General features: G+C 47.3%; 1 protein-coding gene across 1 annotated transcript in view; it reads right to left on the bottom strand.

Annotated features, from left to right (window-relative positions):
• Positions 1-16,765, bottom strand: part of ZFHX3 (zinc finger homeobox 3) — a 313,065-nt gene that overhangs the window by 160,847 nt on the left and 135,453 nt on the right. Inside the window, exon 2 of the mRNA XM_069868223.1 lies at positions 13,606-13,948. The gene's annotated coding sequence lies outside the window, so the exon portion shown is untranslated. The remainder of the gene's footprint in view (positions 1-13,605; positions 13,949-16,765) is intronic.

Consider the following 16,765-nt stretch of genomic DNA (forward strand, 5'->3'; position numbering starts at 1 on the left):
AGGAAAAAAACCAAACAACCCCAACCCATAAAAACAACCCTAACTAAAAAAAACAGGAGGAAAAAAACCCCCAAACCAACAAGCCCTGGGGCAAAAAGTAGGATTTTTCAGGGCTGTTTGGTGCACTATCTGTAAAGGTGCATGTAATTTGTAACTATTGTTCTTAATGAATGTGGAACAAACGTGTTTTGATGATGAAGTTGAGGCGAGAATAAAGTAACCCTTGTCTTATAGCACTTGGTATAACTTAGAAGTGGTGCATATTTTCACCAGGGGTTGTAGATCTGCTGGACCGGTCAGAGAGTGGGTGCTGCCTATGTACACACTTTTTGCAGAGCAAAGAAAAAGTAAACGTGGGGAAGGTGGCAAGGAAATCTAATAACTGCGTCGATGCTCCAGAATAGGCACCTTCGCAGGAACATGTGCGAACGCAGCGTCTGGTAGCCATGTACGCTTGCTTTGCGTTTGCTTCGTGAATTCTAGTTTTGTGTCGCTGTCCTCTAATTTCCCATGACAACATATGGATTCCATAAATGCAAACACGCCGAAGTGCATCTGTCTGGGTAGTTAACACAAACCAAACATCCCCCTTTTTGGCGATTCTGCTGTTCCTCTGGCTGTGCTGCGCGGTGCCCTCCTGCCACAGCCTCTCGCTGCTCCTGCATTCTTGTCCTTTCATGCTCCCCGGGTGATCCCGAGTGCCCCGAAAGGGAGGAAGGCAGCGGGCACTGGGGTCAGGGGCGCCCAGGCTGCGGCCGTGCCCAGGAGCCGAGGGTTTAAACGGGGAGAGGGGAGCATGCCCTGCAGCCCCCCACCCTCCTGGGAGCTGGGTCCAGCCTGAGCAGGCTCAGCTCTGGGGTCAAGTCTTAGGACGTCTTCCATCCCCTCCTGGCAAGGGCAGGGGATGAGGCTGCGAAGGGAAACAGCCGGGCTGAGTGGATGACAGAGATTTTCCCCTCATCCTGAGCGCAGCCAGCCACAGGCTGGGGAATGGAAGAGTTCCCTTTTTTTACCAGGGTGCAAAAAAAAAAAAAAATTAAAGAGGACAGGGAGGAGGGAATGTGTGTGAAAAAAGAAGGGAACAAACAAGTGATGACTGCAGGACCAGCCAGAAAAACCACTCTGCAATTACCAAAATAAATCTAAGGAATTAAGGAATAATTTGTACAGTAATCTTTAGGTATAGCATTCAAACACATATATATGCACGCGTTTCTCCTCTAGAAAATTTACTTCCCTTAAGATTTCTTTGTTCTAGGCAAAAAGACAATCCAGTTGCTAAAATATAAGAAGGGACTACCCTTGCTTTAATTAGAAATCTTGAATATAGCCTCCTCTGTAATACCACAAATGCCTCCTGTTTCTGCATATGTATCTCTGCACATGCATAGATAGGAGTTTTGGTTCAAATAGCTTTTAATGTGCTTAGTAGAAAGAAGCTCTCAGTATCAGATCTGCAGGGAAAATAAGACTGATTTTTCCCATAGGATACTTGTTAAAGACGCAGTTGAATTATTAGATTAACCCTATTTTTTTTTTTTGTTTTGCAGCATATCTGATACATTTGAGCGTAGAATCCGATAGTTTCTTTTAGATGTTATTTTGAACAGATGGAATTAATAGCAGCGCTTTAAAAGAAGGTTATTATTTGTAAAAATGTATACAGATTAAGAGGAACAACTTTGAAGCAAAATGTTTTTCTCAGGCAGCGCATATGGCTTTCTGGACATAACTTTCAGAAAAGATGGTTGATACCTTTGACGTGTAAAACAGGGGTAAGCGGCTCCCGTTCCCTGGGTTCTGCAAGGAGACCAAGTCCTCTCCTGGAAATACGACTTGGCTGGTGAGCTGAGGAGCAGCTCTGTCCTGAGGCAGGAGCGGGCCAGATTTACTGTGGTGAAAGCAGTTGGGCTACGGTGAATTTTTAGGGAGCCACAATCCTATCTTATTGCTCGGACACTGGGCTGGGTCGGGGGGGAACCGGGGTAAAAGCTTTGAGGTGGAAGAGACTCGCTGGACGTGAGGGATTAATGTAGGGACAGAGTAAGGAAAAAGTTCTAGGCTATCTATTTTAATTCGGGCCTTAAAAATTGTTGAGGGGAGTGAGGGGGGGACAGAATCCTGCTTACAAAAAATTTCCATAATATCGTCCGCTTGCGTAGCTTTGTGCTTCTTGGAAATATGTCTAAAGAATCTGAACAAAGCGTAGAAGGCCGGAGTCCTTGAAGGAGCTCCAAATGATAAAGTCTGCCATTCATTTTAAACACAGCGTGCATTGTGAAAACACAGGTCAATTTGAAGGCATTTGTCAGATTTCCAGTTCCCTCTGCTCTTTTGCAATGGAAATTTGCAATCAAATCCCTGTACTAGGGTTGGGATGTCTGGCTTTATCAGTTTTTATTACTTTATGCTCAAAGCATTGTCCAGGTAAGCTGTCTTTTCATTTAGAAAGTTTGTTTGCCTGAAGTTGCATACAAGAAGGGGGAAGGCTGACATGAATTAGGCTGGAGCAGATGCATTTGTTTAGGGGTTTGCACAGGGGGGAAAGGGCAGCCGATCAGCAGCGACTGATTGCAAAGGGCTGTCTAAGCTGCAGAAGCGATCTGATACCGTTTAAAGACGCCCAGCAAGAGGCATGGAAAGGGATATTCCAACAGCAGCGTGTTCATTGTTGGGATGCAGAAATGCATCAGGGCTTAGAAAGAGAGGGCTGGAGAGATGCACCGCTGAGCAATTCTAGCCAGATAACGTGAATTTCTTCTGGAGGCACGTAGATGTTGTTTAATGGGCAGGGGGCTGCCTCCTTTATTGCTGAGGGAGAGACGTGTGGGGATGCTCGAGGGGAGCGTGTGTATTTCTCTAGAAGAAATACCTACTGTAGGATTTGGGCTGGGGGGTTATTCAGAGGAACGTTTTTCTCTTCTCTGTTCTTTTGTCTTCGATATATTTCTGGGGGTTTACCCATTTATTAAAAGAAATCTGTCCGTCCATTTTATAATCACTGGACTTACTGTAGCCACTGGGAGCGATGGGACATCAGCAGGCGATTCCAGCTGCCTCCGAACCCCTGGCTAGGGTGCTCTAGCCAGGCTGAGTAAACAGCCCTTAAGCCAACTGGCAGATTTTTAATATGAATTTGCCTTTTTTTTTTTTTTTAAACAGGCCTTAATACAAGATGAGTAGATGTGTTTGTGATGGAAATAAACACTTGGACTACATCTATATGTTTCCTTGCTTTTTTAGAGAAATGAAGAAAAAAGTCTTGGCATTTAATTAGGACTCACTAACCTGATAAATATTGAACATCATTTCTTTGTGAGCTGCTCTGTGCGCCGAGTACTCTATGGATGGATTCCACAATTGCACTTGTTTAATGCCCATATCACCTCATGCCTATTGTATTTATGTTGTCATCAATGTCAGATTTTAATTAAACAATTAAATCACTGTCACGGTAATTTCCCTAGAAAACTATTTTAAATGAAAAATCCCACAATAAATGTTTGGAAACCATCTTAAAAGGAAAAAAGAGGGAAATAAGTTACAAAATAAAATTACAGTTCCCACAGAATTAGAAAGGAAAAAAAATTGTTTTCAGCACTGGGAAGAATTCTGGTTTACAGAGGTGGATTCCACAAAATTCAGAGGATGTCAGTAGTGGTGGTAAACAGCCTGGCTTGTCTTGGGGCTGGGCTGGGGCTGTCGGGCTGAGCTGGCGGCAGAGGGACCCCAGCCCAGGGCTGGTGGGGTCCTTTATCACCCCCCGCTATGGGCCAGGAGCAAGCGATGGGACTGCAAATCACCCGCCTTTCAGAGCAAGCCAGGTATCAAACACTCCTTGGAAAATAGTCTATCCGCCTTCTTCCCCTCCAAATTATTTTAGAATTGAGACGGAGATTTGCAGAAAAGCCTGTGTCGAATTATTAAGTTCAACACCGATCCCAGCTGTATTTACTATATAGTAACCACATCCTCAAAACCTAAATGTAAGCAGTGAGAAATGTGATCTGACATAGCATCTTCGCTACAGCTAATCCAATGGCTCATCTTTACCTCTTTATAAATATCTGCTCTTATTCCTCTAGAACCTGTACTTCTTTGCATGGAAAAATCACAAATACAAGATGCAAAATTCATCAGACAAGGTATCTGAAAGAATCATGCTCTCAGATGTACATTCAGAATATTACCTGTATTTAACATAAGCACATTTGACATTTGCAGCACAGCCTCCGATGCGAGGCGTGCTTATTGAAATTCGGATTCCAGCCTGCGATCTACCCTGCAGCTAACCCCGACCCTCCCCTATTAGCTGGCGTAGCCGCTTTGATTTGTGCCCTGGGAGGGCTTGGACGGGGAGCTGAGTGCTGGGGAGCTGCAGTGACAGCCGGGGGGGCTCCTCTGCTCCCCCTGCGCCCCAGCAGGCGCCCAGCCCAGTGCTGCACCCGCCTGGGGGCCAGGGCTGAGGGATCCCTCCCAGCCCAGCACCCAGCCTGGGATGGGAACCCCGCGCAGTATTTCTTTTAAGTCCATGTTGCATTTTTACTGGAATGCAGCTTTGCAGATTGGGTTGTGCCTGGGATGCGTGTGGTTTCTATCAGCCCTGAAGTGTTTTACAGCTGGAGATGATTTGGGGGGGGCACATCTAGCCTGTCCATTTGCAGCCAGTCTGATGTTTGTCTGCTGCTCTCTCTCTGATTTTTTCCTATGTTGCCTCCATCAAAAGGTGAGATTAACACTTGGGGTGGGGGGGCAATGGCAATGACGACCAGGCCCATCCCTCCCTCCTCCTCATTTTTAGTTTGCTTCTTGCAAAAGCGATTTGCCAGCAGATCCTCTTTCTTCCCGTGGCCAAACCAAGCTGGTTGGGAATGGCAGGGATCCGTGGTGCTGGATGCTCCTAAATGGGGCAGCCCAAGGGCCTGGACACCCAGGCTGGACACAGGTAGCTCCTTGTGGGGAGCTGGCTCCGCTTGTGAGTCTGGGGCACAAAATCTTTTACCTGAATCCAGTCAGTGAGTATCAGTCTGATAAAACATGCGCTTTACCAGGCCGTAGCTGCACCAGAGCATCCACCGGCCACCTCAGCAGCTGCCGAGATGGGGCAGACCCTCCCTCGGACCCATCCAGGGCCACCCTGGCTTTGCCAAGCGAGGCACGGCCACTAAAAGTGACTGCTGAGTGTGTGCAGGCAGAAATACATATTTTTATACTCAGGAAAGAAAAGGGGGGAAAACTGATGAGGTTGCATAGAACCCTCCTCCAGGCAGGAGAGGCTGTGCTGGAGGAAAGTATTGCTCATAATGACACTTAAGCCCAGACACTTGAATGCTAAAGGTTAAACTTACATTCTTCAAGAAAGGGCTTCTTGCCAGCTTGAACTGTGTTGTGTGTTCACTATTGCCTCCTCCTCCTCTTCATCCACTCTCAATCCACTCTTAGTATTTGTTGAAATAACTGAGTTGTGGGGTGGGTTTTTTTTCCCTCCCCTAATATATGTTCTCTGTGCCAGTCCTCAGCCCTATGTCTGTCACAAGGTTAAAAAAATAAATCAGTCTGATGCCAGTACAAAAACGAAGATTTTTTTCCTTAGCTGCAAACTACTATAGCTTCAATCCAGAAAAGACCAGCCTAAGCACATTTTCTGTCCTCCAGTGACACACAGTCCATAGAACGCCGTCCCCTAATTCCTGCGCTCAGCTGAATAACCGAAACGTATATTGTGACAATAAGGCTAAAAAGTTAATACGGATTTAAAATACAAATTGAAAGGCTGATATAAATACAATAAGCAGTAGGACGGAGAAATAACTTTTGGAGACAAATCATCACCAGAGCTGGGGATGAAGCTGGTGGTAATGCTGCAAAATGTTCAAGACAAGGAGGGAGAAACAAAAAACTGCCCACCCAGGAGCAGCAATTTAAGATGAATTTCAGCATATGATGAAACAAGGCACGCTGTTTGGATGCCGCATTTAGATCTTAATGATCAAAGAGCACCTTCTCCATATACTTTCATGCTTCTCCCCAGAGATATTTCCCATTAAAATAAGAATGGAAATAGCATTATGGTTGTGCACGCCTTCTAAAGCAGCCCCTCTTACACAGTATCACGTAGGCTTTCCATAGGGAGTTGTAGGTGAAAGCAAGAAACAAGAGTCCCTACGTCTCACCAGCAGCAGGTAGAGGAGATCCAGGCTGGAAGGCCGGATCAAACGCTTTGAGGAGGAGCATGGAAAAGAGCCACAGTGAGCCTCAGAAGTCAAACGCGGTTTTTATTTGGGTTCAGAGATGATAAAAGGCTGGTGATGTTCATTTTCCCTGCTTCCAGCAGCAAGGGAACAGGGAGTTGCAGTGCTCCGCATCCCTCTAAACAACAGCTCGCTGCAGTGTGTTTCTTGGCACAGCCCTAATTGTATCTCCTGGCCCCAGTGGAAGTTCACACTTTTTAATATCTCTTATTGCTTCTGCAACTGCTGCCACTAGTCAGCAATGACAAACAGGAAGCCGTGACTCAGCAGAGCCAGAACTCGCGGGCTGACCACGGCCGGGGGAGAGGGAAGATCCTGCAAAACACCCGGGACGAGCCGGGGCTGGCCAGGCACCACTGCAGGTTGCGCTGCGGGACTGGTGTACGGCCTGACCCGTGAAAGTACCCGGAGACTCGGTTCCTAATTCAGCCCTTCAGCTTACACTGAAACCTGGGATGCAAAAGCCCTGGTGCCACTCTGGGCCTGGAGGCAGTGGGAGAGGTACCCCAAACGTGGTCCTCAAAGCATGGGGGGGTCACAGTAGAGCGACAGAGAACAGGGACATCAGGACTGGCCCCAGGTTTGGTTGCCTGTCCGTGCTCTAAAAAGCAGGGTTTGCCCCCTCAGTTATCGAGGCACAGCGGAGGAGGAAGCCGGTCACCCCTTGGCTGGGAGATGCCAGCTCGACCCCGTTTTCACACCAGCGGCGCCCAGGGCTTAGCCGCACCACGTCTCACGTAGCACGGGGAGTGGATGATCTATTCCGAGCCTGGTTTCGTCTGTTTTCTAACTGTATTTAGCAGCGAGTTTACTCCAGACTGAGCCTGCGTGAGTAAGTGTATATGTAAGGGCTGAGGATTGGCTGCAGCAGGCAGAGGGCTTGCTGAAAGGCTTGTTAAGGAAGCACTACTGACCATGCAATCCAATTACATAATGCTTCAAAAAATAACCGTGCTGGGAGTCGTGTCTGGGCAGTGCGTTTCGGCAACAGAAAAGAGGTATCGAATGTCTGTCTTCCAACCCAAAGGCTGACAGTATATTTGTGCCACAATCTGACACCGCGCCTCGGCCGTAAACTGCTCTAAAGAGGAAACTTGCTTCCAGGGGAAATGTCTGCTGTTCCCTTTCAAGGCAGTGCTGCACCCTGCAGACCAACGTTATTTGAGTCCTTGTAAAATTACCACTAATCTCTGCGCTCAGGATGCCTTGCATTTTATGGGTACTTGCTATGACGGCAGCTTTGTTTTCTGGGGTAAAGGAAAGTGCTGAGCAGGGAGAAGGAGGCACCTGGCCATCCGCAGAAGCGATGAGGGATGCCCCAGCGGTTTCTCTCCGCTGCTCCAGACAGAACAGACACGAGGATGATGCACAGTAACATACTATCAAGCCTGAAAAGTGCCTGAAAACAACACCCTGTCCTGCCTTCAAAAGACACGGTCTCTGTCCCAGGCAGGAGCCTGCACAGTGCTGTGCGTCTCTTCTGCTCAGATCCAGGATGAGGAAGGGGACCGGAGGGCCCGACTCTTGGTCGCAGCAGGCGACTCAGTCCATGTGTTGAATGCCTGGGGATTTAGAAAACCCCGTCTCCACGCAGCACAGGTAGTTTTTACCGTAGTTACTAATTTAACTGCTAAGCTGCTCTGAAAGGCGTCACAGAAAAAGGCACATTTTTAGTGAGTAAGGAAATAGCAAACTAAGAATATTCTTGGCGTGTTGCAGAGCTTTCTGTACCTGAACTGTTGTTCAGTTGCTGGGAACGCTTGATGTGATGTAAGCCAGCTTCTATGCTTGCGAGGAATGCCTGGATTTTAACCTGTTCCCAGCCCAGGGAGCAGCAGAGCTCCCCAACACAGCCAGCCTGGCTGCAACCGGGCCCCGCTCACCTGGGCTTTTCCAGCAAGGGAGGGGATCAAGCACATCTGCCGCAGCCACAGCCTGGAAAAATCAACAAACTCTACGTCCTTTGATGGGCCAGCACTGCCTTCCAGAGCGGGCACCGCGCTTTAAAGCTGTGACACAGCAGAGACGTGGGTTTGCTTTGCTCCTCTGCGTTCTCCATCTCTGCTCCCAGCGCCCCGCCGGAGGCCGGGGAAGCCGCCTGCGAGGCCGGCAGCGGGGAGGAAAGGGTGAAGGCAGAGCTCCTCCAGCCCGGCTGCACGCTCCATCCGCTGCCTTCCTCCCATCTATTTCTAGACTGTTTACCTGGCAAGCGCACATGACCGATCCAGAAGGAAACGCTGACATCACCCGCCACCGTGCTCCCTCCCCGCTGCTCGCTGCGCTCGGCCCCTCTCCCTGCCGCCCTCGTCCCCCTGCCCAGCCACCCCACGCCCGCAAAGCCTCTCCCGTCGCTACACGCTGCTGCTTCCCGAGGCACGAGACACGTTGTCCCGTCCTCCGCAACAACGCGGCCTGGCACTCTCTTCCCTCCGCACCCTGGGCCGTGACGCACCCCGCGCTCGACCCCGACGGCCGCCAACTGCGCTGCCAACGGCCGGCGAAGCACACGTCTTTGAACACCAGCCTTATCGTTCGTCTGCCTTAAACGTACGGTTGCTTTTGCTTCCCAGCCAAAGCAGCTTCCCAACCCCCTTTTACACCTACGACTCAAACCCTCTTGGCCCACTGGACAAACTTCGCCGCCGTAGAGCAGCCGCCTCCCCACCCACCTCGCTGCCACGTCGCGTCTGTGTGCCGGAGAGCGGAGCCAAGCAAACCGCGCTGCCGGTTCCTGGCCTCCTTCGCTCTCCTCCCCAGGGCCGCTTGGCGTGGAGAGTCCGGCCGCCTGCATCAGCCTCTCCTGGCGAGCCCGGGGGAACCGACAGCCCTGGGGACGGCTCGGGCTGCAGCCGGCGGCGCAGGTGCTCGCTCTCCGGGGGTTATTTATCCCGGGAAGCCGGCAGCGGAGCTCCGGACTCGAGCTGCTCTGTAGAAGCTTTCTTGGTGCATTTGGGCAGGGAGCCAAAGTATGCAGTTTAAAGGAAATGTTTAATAAAGACACAGGAGCCTCAAACTGTTTATTTTTCCTCGCAGAAAGGTAGAGAGACGATGTCCCTGGAAACTGGCTGCTGGGCCAGAGAGGCCGAGCTGGGGCACGGGCTGCGTCGGCTGCCGGGCTGAGCGCGGCCTCCTGCCTCTCCCTCCCCTGACAGCCCCAGCCCGCGGGGTCATAAACCGTGGGGGGAAAAGGCAGCCTATTAGTAACTCTATTAAGTCTCCATTAGTTAGGTGTGAACTCATTACCCTAATATACTTGGAGGTAGGATTCCACTTGCAGGACATTAGCGCTGTAATAAGCACGTTTACCACCAGAGCTGGAGGGAGCGTGGGAGAGGAGCCCCTCGACGCCCGGAGCTGGCAGCGTGGCCACCGAGAGGCTGATTTCACCCTCATTCACCCGGGGTGGCCGTGCTCCTGCATGGGGCTCCCTGTCCCCAACAGCGACAGCCCATGAACCTGCCCTCCAGACCCTCTCTACACTCCTGCATGGGGCTCCCTGTCCCCAACAGTGACAGCTCCCAAACCTGCCCTCCAGACCCTCTCTAAGCTCCTGCATGGAGCTCCATCCCCAAGAGCAACAGCCCACGAACCTGCCCTCCAGACCCTCTCTTCCTGCAGCAGCAAGAAGGGAGACCTTGAAAACCACTCTGCTCATCCATCTATCTGCTGCGTGGCTGTCCCCAAGGAACACCATGGGCTGGACGTGGCCACAGACATGTGGGGCGGGCACAAGGGGTGGCTGTGGGGATCAGGGGATGGAGAGTGCACAGAAAAAGCTGTTGGGATGCTGGGATGCGTAAACAAAAAGGGAAGGCTAACCCGGGTGTGAGCACGCGGTGGCCTGGCTGCTCAGACTGCTCTCCTGCCTTTGCCTGACCTGGCATTTTCGATGTGTTTGTGCTTCGTGATGGGAACTGCCTTCCGCTGTCGGCAAAGCTGTGCGCGCTGTGAGGAAGTCACAGCGAAATAAATAATGAGCTTATAGGAAATCAATTAATTAATAATAGATCGGATGCAGGAGCAGGGCTTGAACTTGGTTTGCAGAGTTAGCACCATAAAAATATGATCATATGTAGAAATGTGTGTATTTCTCTATCCCTTTCCAGTCACCTTTTACACACCAGTGTAAGCTGCCCGAGCCAGGACTGCACCTCTGTGGCTGAAGGAGCTCCTGCAAGTTGTACACCTGCTCTTCTGGATGCCCTGTGTGTCCTAGCATCATTTTAATCAAAATGATGGTGAACAATGGTCTTGCTGTATTTTAATTGTAAAAAGTGTGTTTGAGACAAGGAAGTTGCTACCAAAATGAAGAGGGAACAGAAGCACCAAATGCCTTTCAGAGACAGCACAAAAGCAACCTGAAGCGTACGGCCTTTGAGCGAAGCCCTCCCTTGCCCTCTGCCAAAGCCCCTTTCAAACAGGTGCTGCTTGCCCGGTAGAAGACAAAGCCTCTGCGCCATCTCCTCTGTATCCTTAGTCCTACTTCAAGGCTGCACAGTCCACACGGAACTCTTCCCAAAACTAATTTTGCTCCTAAACAGGGCTAAACCGTACATGGTCCCTGAAAAAAACCCCATTCCGGAGCACAGAACTATGATTTAAAAATTATTTCAGGAGGAAGCATGATCTTGTTTCTAAGATCCTTGGCCAAAAAGAGTATGAAATTAATGATATTAAGTGCCTAAAAATACTCTTGAGGATCCGAGACTTGGAACGAGGGCCTGGCTTCTATTCCTAGCTCTGCCACAGACTCGCTGTCTGCACTGAAGGACCGGCCAGAGCAGTACCCAGGCTAGGCTAGAAGTGCCCAAAGATGAAGGAATATGGGGGTGGACTTCAAAACTCACTCCTCTGCTTTTTGTCCTACTTCCCTGGCCTGTAGAACGGGAACAATACTAATTCACCATGAGGGAGGAGAGCACGTAAGGCATAATGTTGGTGTAAATTCTCCTGATGTGTTTCCAGACGCGCAGGAGGACCACGAAACCATGTCCATTTACAGTAACTGCTGATCACGCTCACTTGACCATTTCTTCCTTTTCTATTTCCATGGAATTAACTCTTACAACTCAAACCATTGGCGGGTCCAAACAATTATGATTAGAAAATAAATTAACTTCTTGAAAAGTGCTTTCTCCCTCCCAGCAAACCCAGCACCTCCTCGCACTGGCCTCCTGGTCCGTGGCAGCCTTGCTAATGTAAGAAAGGTAAAGTCCAGTATCCTGCAAAATTCGGTATTAAATGTCCATCTTTATCCCACTGAACAGGAGAAGAAAAAGGCATCCTTAAAATGCAATGCTTGCTTTTAGCCCTGGAAAATCCTGAAATATCCACCTTTTCATAGGCTGTATTTTATCTAGGAAAATGATTTCATTACTTAAATATGATTTTATGGGTCTTTCTCACCCTGTTTTACCGTTATCCTATTAACTAAGGAGCCTGTTTCTAAGTGGAATGCAATACAAAAATGGATTTAAAAAATTGTGAATGTTTATAAAATTTGAACAGCTTACAGTTGTAGGATGCACAATGATAAAATAAAAGCCCATCAGCAAAACCTGAGTGGAACTTACTCGTGGCTTTTCTACTTCAGAAAAAGGACATCCCAAAGCTAGTTTGATAGGTTCTCAAATCACTGTAATTCCCAATGTGTCTCAGCCATGAAATAACCTTTGGCATAGTAATTTAAACTGTTAAGCAGAAGATTCAAAATAGCACACTTCAGTGATGAATGGGAAAGTTTATGCCCCGGAGTTGCTCTTAAGACAGCATGGGGCAATGAGATGGGACAAAATCCTGTAGAATGAGTTCTCTATAGATCTCAGACCCCACCAGGTTTTTTCATCAGTAACGATACTCCCAGAGAAATAAAAAAGCATGCAGTGAAAATCCCTGCTCACTCCACAAAAGGGAAAGAAAGATATTGACATTTCCATGTGTGACTCTGTCTGACGAAATCAAGTATTCAAATGACTTCTGTTTACATAGTATTTTGAGGAATAATGCTAATTTGCAGAATTGGCATCTGGGGTACAAGTATACGTACCCTGGGAGAGCACTTACAGAGCCTTTGTGAAGCTAAGTAATAAACGCTTTGTCTTCACCACACTATTTATGGGTTGCTTGGGGGCATCCTGCTCGCTTTCTGCCCCTACCTGGGCATAAAATTATTGCAGAACTAGGTTTTAATAAGACCAACAGTAAATCTGAATGACCACACATACACAGCTATTCCCGCTCCCCTGATCTCCAGCATTAATTATGAAGTGGAACTGTTTATACAGTACATACCACTTTCCTGACTTCTTTCTTGTTTATGTCTAAACCTTTATGGACATAAAACTTTGGAATTTGCTTTTGGAATAAAACTGCAGTTGAAATGGCAACAACTGTGTTAGAAAACAACTTCGCTGTTGCTCCCCTGGTTCTGTGGTCACGGCAGGTTTGCGTCTGCACTGGAATGCTCTCCCCTTTGAGCGTGTTGTTTCAGGTCATCTCCTTGCTGCCTCGTCTGGATGGCTCGTTAGAAACTCCAGCTCTAGATGGCTCAGAGTAAATGCTCCAGGTTTTCCTCTGGATTCCTTTTCTTTCCTCTCCACTCGCCACCATGTCTTGGCCCACAACGAGTGTCCCTGCACCAGGTCAGGGCAAGATTTGCAGTACTCCCTCTGCCTCTGCTGCCAGCCTGTGATTCAGGTTGTCCCACCCTCTTTCACAGTGGATTGAAATGGCAGCACCTCTGCTCCTCCAGACAAAACAGTTCCCCGTGCCCTCAGACACCCACCCCTCACCCAGAACTTTCCTGAAAATTTCTACTTTTACAGGAAGTTATTATAAACCCAAGAGACTTCCATCTGATGACATACACGTGTGGACACCGAAGTAAAGTAACTCATGCTCTGCAAGCACTAAATTATTCCTCGTCGCACTGGCCTGACTACCTGTTTCGTCAGGCTGTCACATTATAAATTAATATGTTAGCTGTTTGGGGCTGAGAACTCTTTTTTTCCATTTGTTCAGTAAAACAGATACTCTACACCTTGGGCACCATATAAAAATAATAAATTACCGTAGTACACAGGCAAGGTATTATTCTTGTCTTCCCTTCCCTTTATTTATCCCCTCCATCCTTTGCCTTTCCTCTGATCAATTCATCTTCCATTTACTTTCTATTTCTGTCTGCAGGTTTTACTCTAATATGTATTGCACCGATATTCCAACTATGCCACCTGCTCCAGAAGTACACGCACAGAGGCTTTACTGGTGTGAAGAAAAGGGAATCAGCAAAAACTCAAGGGGAGGAGAAGAAATAATTACTCTAAGAAAATTAAGGAAAAAAGAATTGAGCCTCTACCTGGTGTCGTCTCTTACGCTGACTTGGATGCCTTCTGATTTCTGCCAGACTCTTTCTTTACTCTTCACATCCAACACAGAAACGTGGAGACCTGACAGCCACAGGAATCAAATGGGCTTCTTTACGCAGACAGGTTGGGTGGATTAGTACATGTTTGACCCAATCTCCCTTGTAGGTTAAAACATTTAATTCTTTCTAATTTAAAACTTTTAATTCTGGTGGGCTGTGTCGGGATGGGAATGAATAAACTCTCTCTTCATTTTAGTGTCCAGCTAGGAGAGGCTGAGCAGGCTGTGTGTTAAGTCTGTCCAAATTCCTTTCCTCCTTGGCAAGGTTATCCTACCTAGAAAAAAGAAGAATTAAAAATAAGACTGTGTTTGGCTTCTTACAACTTTGGTTCTTCCCCCGTGTCTGTACATTCCAGTTTCCAAGGCAAAGATCTGACCTGGGTTTTAACACAGAGCTCCCCAAAAGCACCCCTGTAGTCATGGTGAATAATTACTTATGGTAATAATTAGTGCATCGTATCTTTAAAGTATCATGTGATTTTAACTTATAAATAAAATCAACAGTTTACTGTTAGTTCTTTTAAAAAAAACTAAATAAGCAAAGAGGTAAAATTTAAATATTTATTGAAAAACTATATATCGTAGCCTTGTGCAGTTACTGGCAAGAGACACAGTGCAAATAAATCCACCACGAGCTGTTGCTTCCTACGTCTCCAAGCCCTGGCCTGCAGGATGCCCTGCTGCTCCAAACCCAGTTATCGCAGCGCTACCAGTGCCCCCAGTCACGGCAGCTCCAGATCCGTCCCCAAGAAAGCTTCTCTTTTTCTAGCATGTGCGTTGCTCAGGTACCTGTTGGGCCCTCACCTCTCCTCTTCCTTTCATGGCAAGGTCTGGGATGTAACCAGGACACAACTCTACCGAGAATTTACAAACATCAACCAAATGCTTTGGCAGGAGAGCTGGCCTGAAGGACACAGGAGAAAACAAGATGCGTGTTTTCTCCCCGTGGCTTCCCTCGTACTCCTGAACTCTCAGTGTGGTCTGCATGGCAGGCAGCACCTTTTCGGGGTCTGGGGATCAGCTTGGTTGTTACTAAGGTGGACATCACCAAGGTCTGCGGATAAGCCTGTGGACCTGCTCAGGATTTCAGAGCATCGGCATCTCACGCAGGCTCAGCAGGTGAGGTTAGGCTCCATGGAAGTGGAAGGTCTCCTGATTCTGGGATCTTATTTCCAACCCTCCTATTCCACACGGCTGTGCATTACTGATGGGCAGTGCTAGCAGATGGCAAAGTTCGAACCGGGCTAATTAAACATACTGAGCTAATAACCTTCCATTTTGGGACCGGTATAATTCATAATTTAATGTATTGCTGCTGAGACATTAACCTTTCAACAACTGGCATGGTGCCCACAGCAGCCTGAGTGCTGACCATCTTTCAGGAAAATGAGTATTATTGTTAAAACAGGTATAAATCATTCATGGCTTCAGCTTTTGTGTCAAACCGTACATGAAAATAAGTAGTAGGCTGGGTAATTTATTTACCTTTTGGTGGTTATTCTTATGATTTCATGATCATATTCTGTGATTCATAAACACTGGCCAAATGCCATTCTGCTCTCATTTTACCTTTCCAATATTGCAGTTGTTATTCTGATTTCCATCTTTAACAAATTCAAGACTGATGCAGAATTTCTTCACCCAGGCACAAATATAATCTCATTTCAAGGAGGAAAAAACTTATTTTAGGCTAATTCCACAGTATTTAACACGATTTATTGAGACTACTGACTTGTCACATTTCTGTATTGTGCTAAAAGAAATGTTTCTTTCAAGATTAGTGTATAAACACAGATCCAAAGGCTGAAAAAATGAAGCACCTAATATCTACGACTATATGAATAGTTTCTGGTTAAAAATGCCATGGGGTGCTGGAAAGAGGAGACTGTCAGATGTTGGAAATGTCTCAACAGCCCTGCCAAGCAGATATTACAGACCCAGGAGACCCTTACATTGACTTTTGGGATGCTGCTGGCTGATCGCATCATAGTTTGTATCCCAAACTACTTCGTTTTCCAGTGAAAAGAGAATCAGAGCTAACGGATTGCCAGCCACCCATACCACAAAGCTTGCCTGTTGATACGTTAGCGTTAAATGCCTTTCGTAAAGCTCCATCAATCCCAACTCTTGCTGTTACCGTCGATAAGTAGGAATCGCTACGATAAACTTATTACAGACTCATAATCTGCACCCCATACAGCAAAAGTTTTCAGACACTTTGGGCTAAAAGACTACTTTCAGTTCTCAGTATTTAGCTCTTACTGGCACACCTGCTAATCAAACACTAACTGAAAACATTGCAAAGCTAAAATAAATTAAAAGCCAAAGTAAATGAGAATAAAGTCCTCAACTGTATTTCAGGTATAGATTGATCACAAACTCGGGTGAAAAGAACGCCAAGTGAGACCAACTTGCATTTAGGTGGTGGAACATCTGAAGAGCTCCCAAACGTCCAGCCTGTTCCAGTCACAACCACTGGTAACAAATCCAGTCTTATTCATGCAGCAAACTTTGTCCCAGTACACAGATACAGACCAGGGAAGATCATATGCAGAAAACGCAGCTATTTGTTGCATTTGCTGGTTACATCAAGATTTCACCCCCCCCAATATATCTCTGGGAAATTATAATTTACCTCGTGAAGCTATGAAACAGCAACCTGAGAGCTAAGATTCACAACAGCCTTCGCCTGCCCTCAGATATCAAATATAGTACTGAGTTGGCAGAAAAAAATTAACTTCCCTTCATTCTTCATCCTCTTAATTGGAAGAGTGGGTACTTAACAGTTTTTGAAAGGAAACTTTCTGAAAATAACCAGGCTGGGGGTGCAATCTTCCAAGAGATGCTTCACCAATCTTCTGGGTTTTGGGGCAGTTTTTGGTTTTTGTTTTTCCCTAGTAAAATTTATACAATTTAGGGTGTCATTTAAACAATAGCAGATGTCAATGTAACAGCCTAGATTGTGCCTGACAGTAACATCTATACTGCAGGGTCAAGTGGGGAAATCTGACCCACTGAACGGAGCAAGTGGAGCCTTCTCACTGTATAAAATGAACCGTGTCCCCCTCAGACTCCTTCGATTGCTCACATAA

This window comes from Phaenicophaeus curvirostris, chromosome 14 (assembly GCF_032191515.1).
Source record: "Phaenicophaeus curvirostris isolate KB17595 chromosome 14, BPBGC_Pcur_1.0, whole genome shotgun sequence".
In the NCBI taxonomy this organism is placed as follows: Eukaryota; Metazoa; Chordata; class Aves; order Cuculiformes; family Cuculidae; genus Phaenicophaeus; species Phaenicophaeus curvirostris.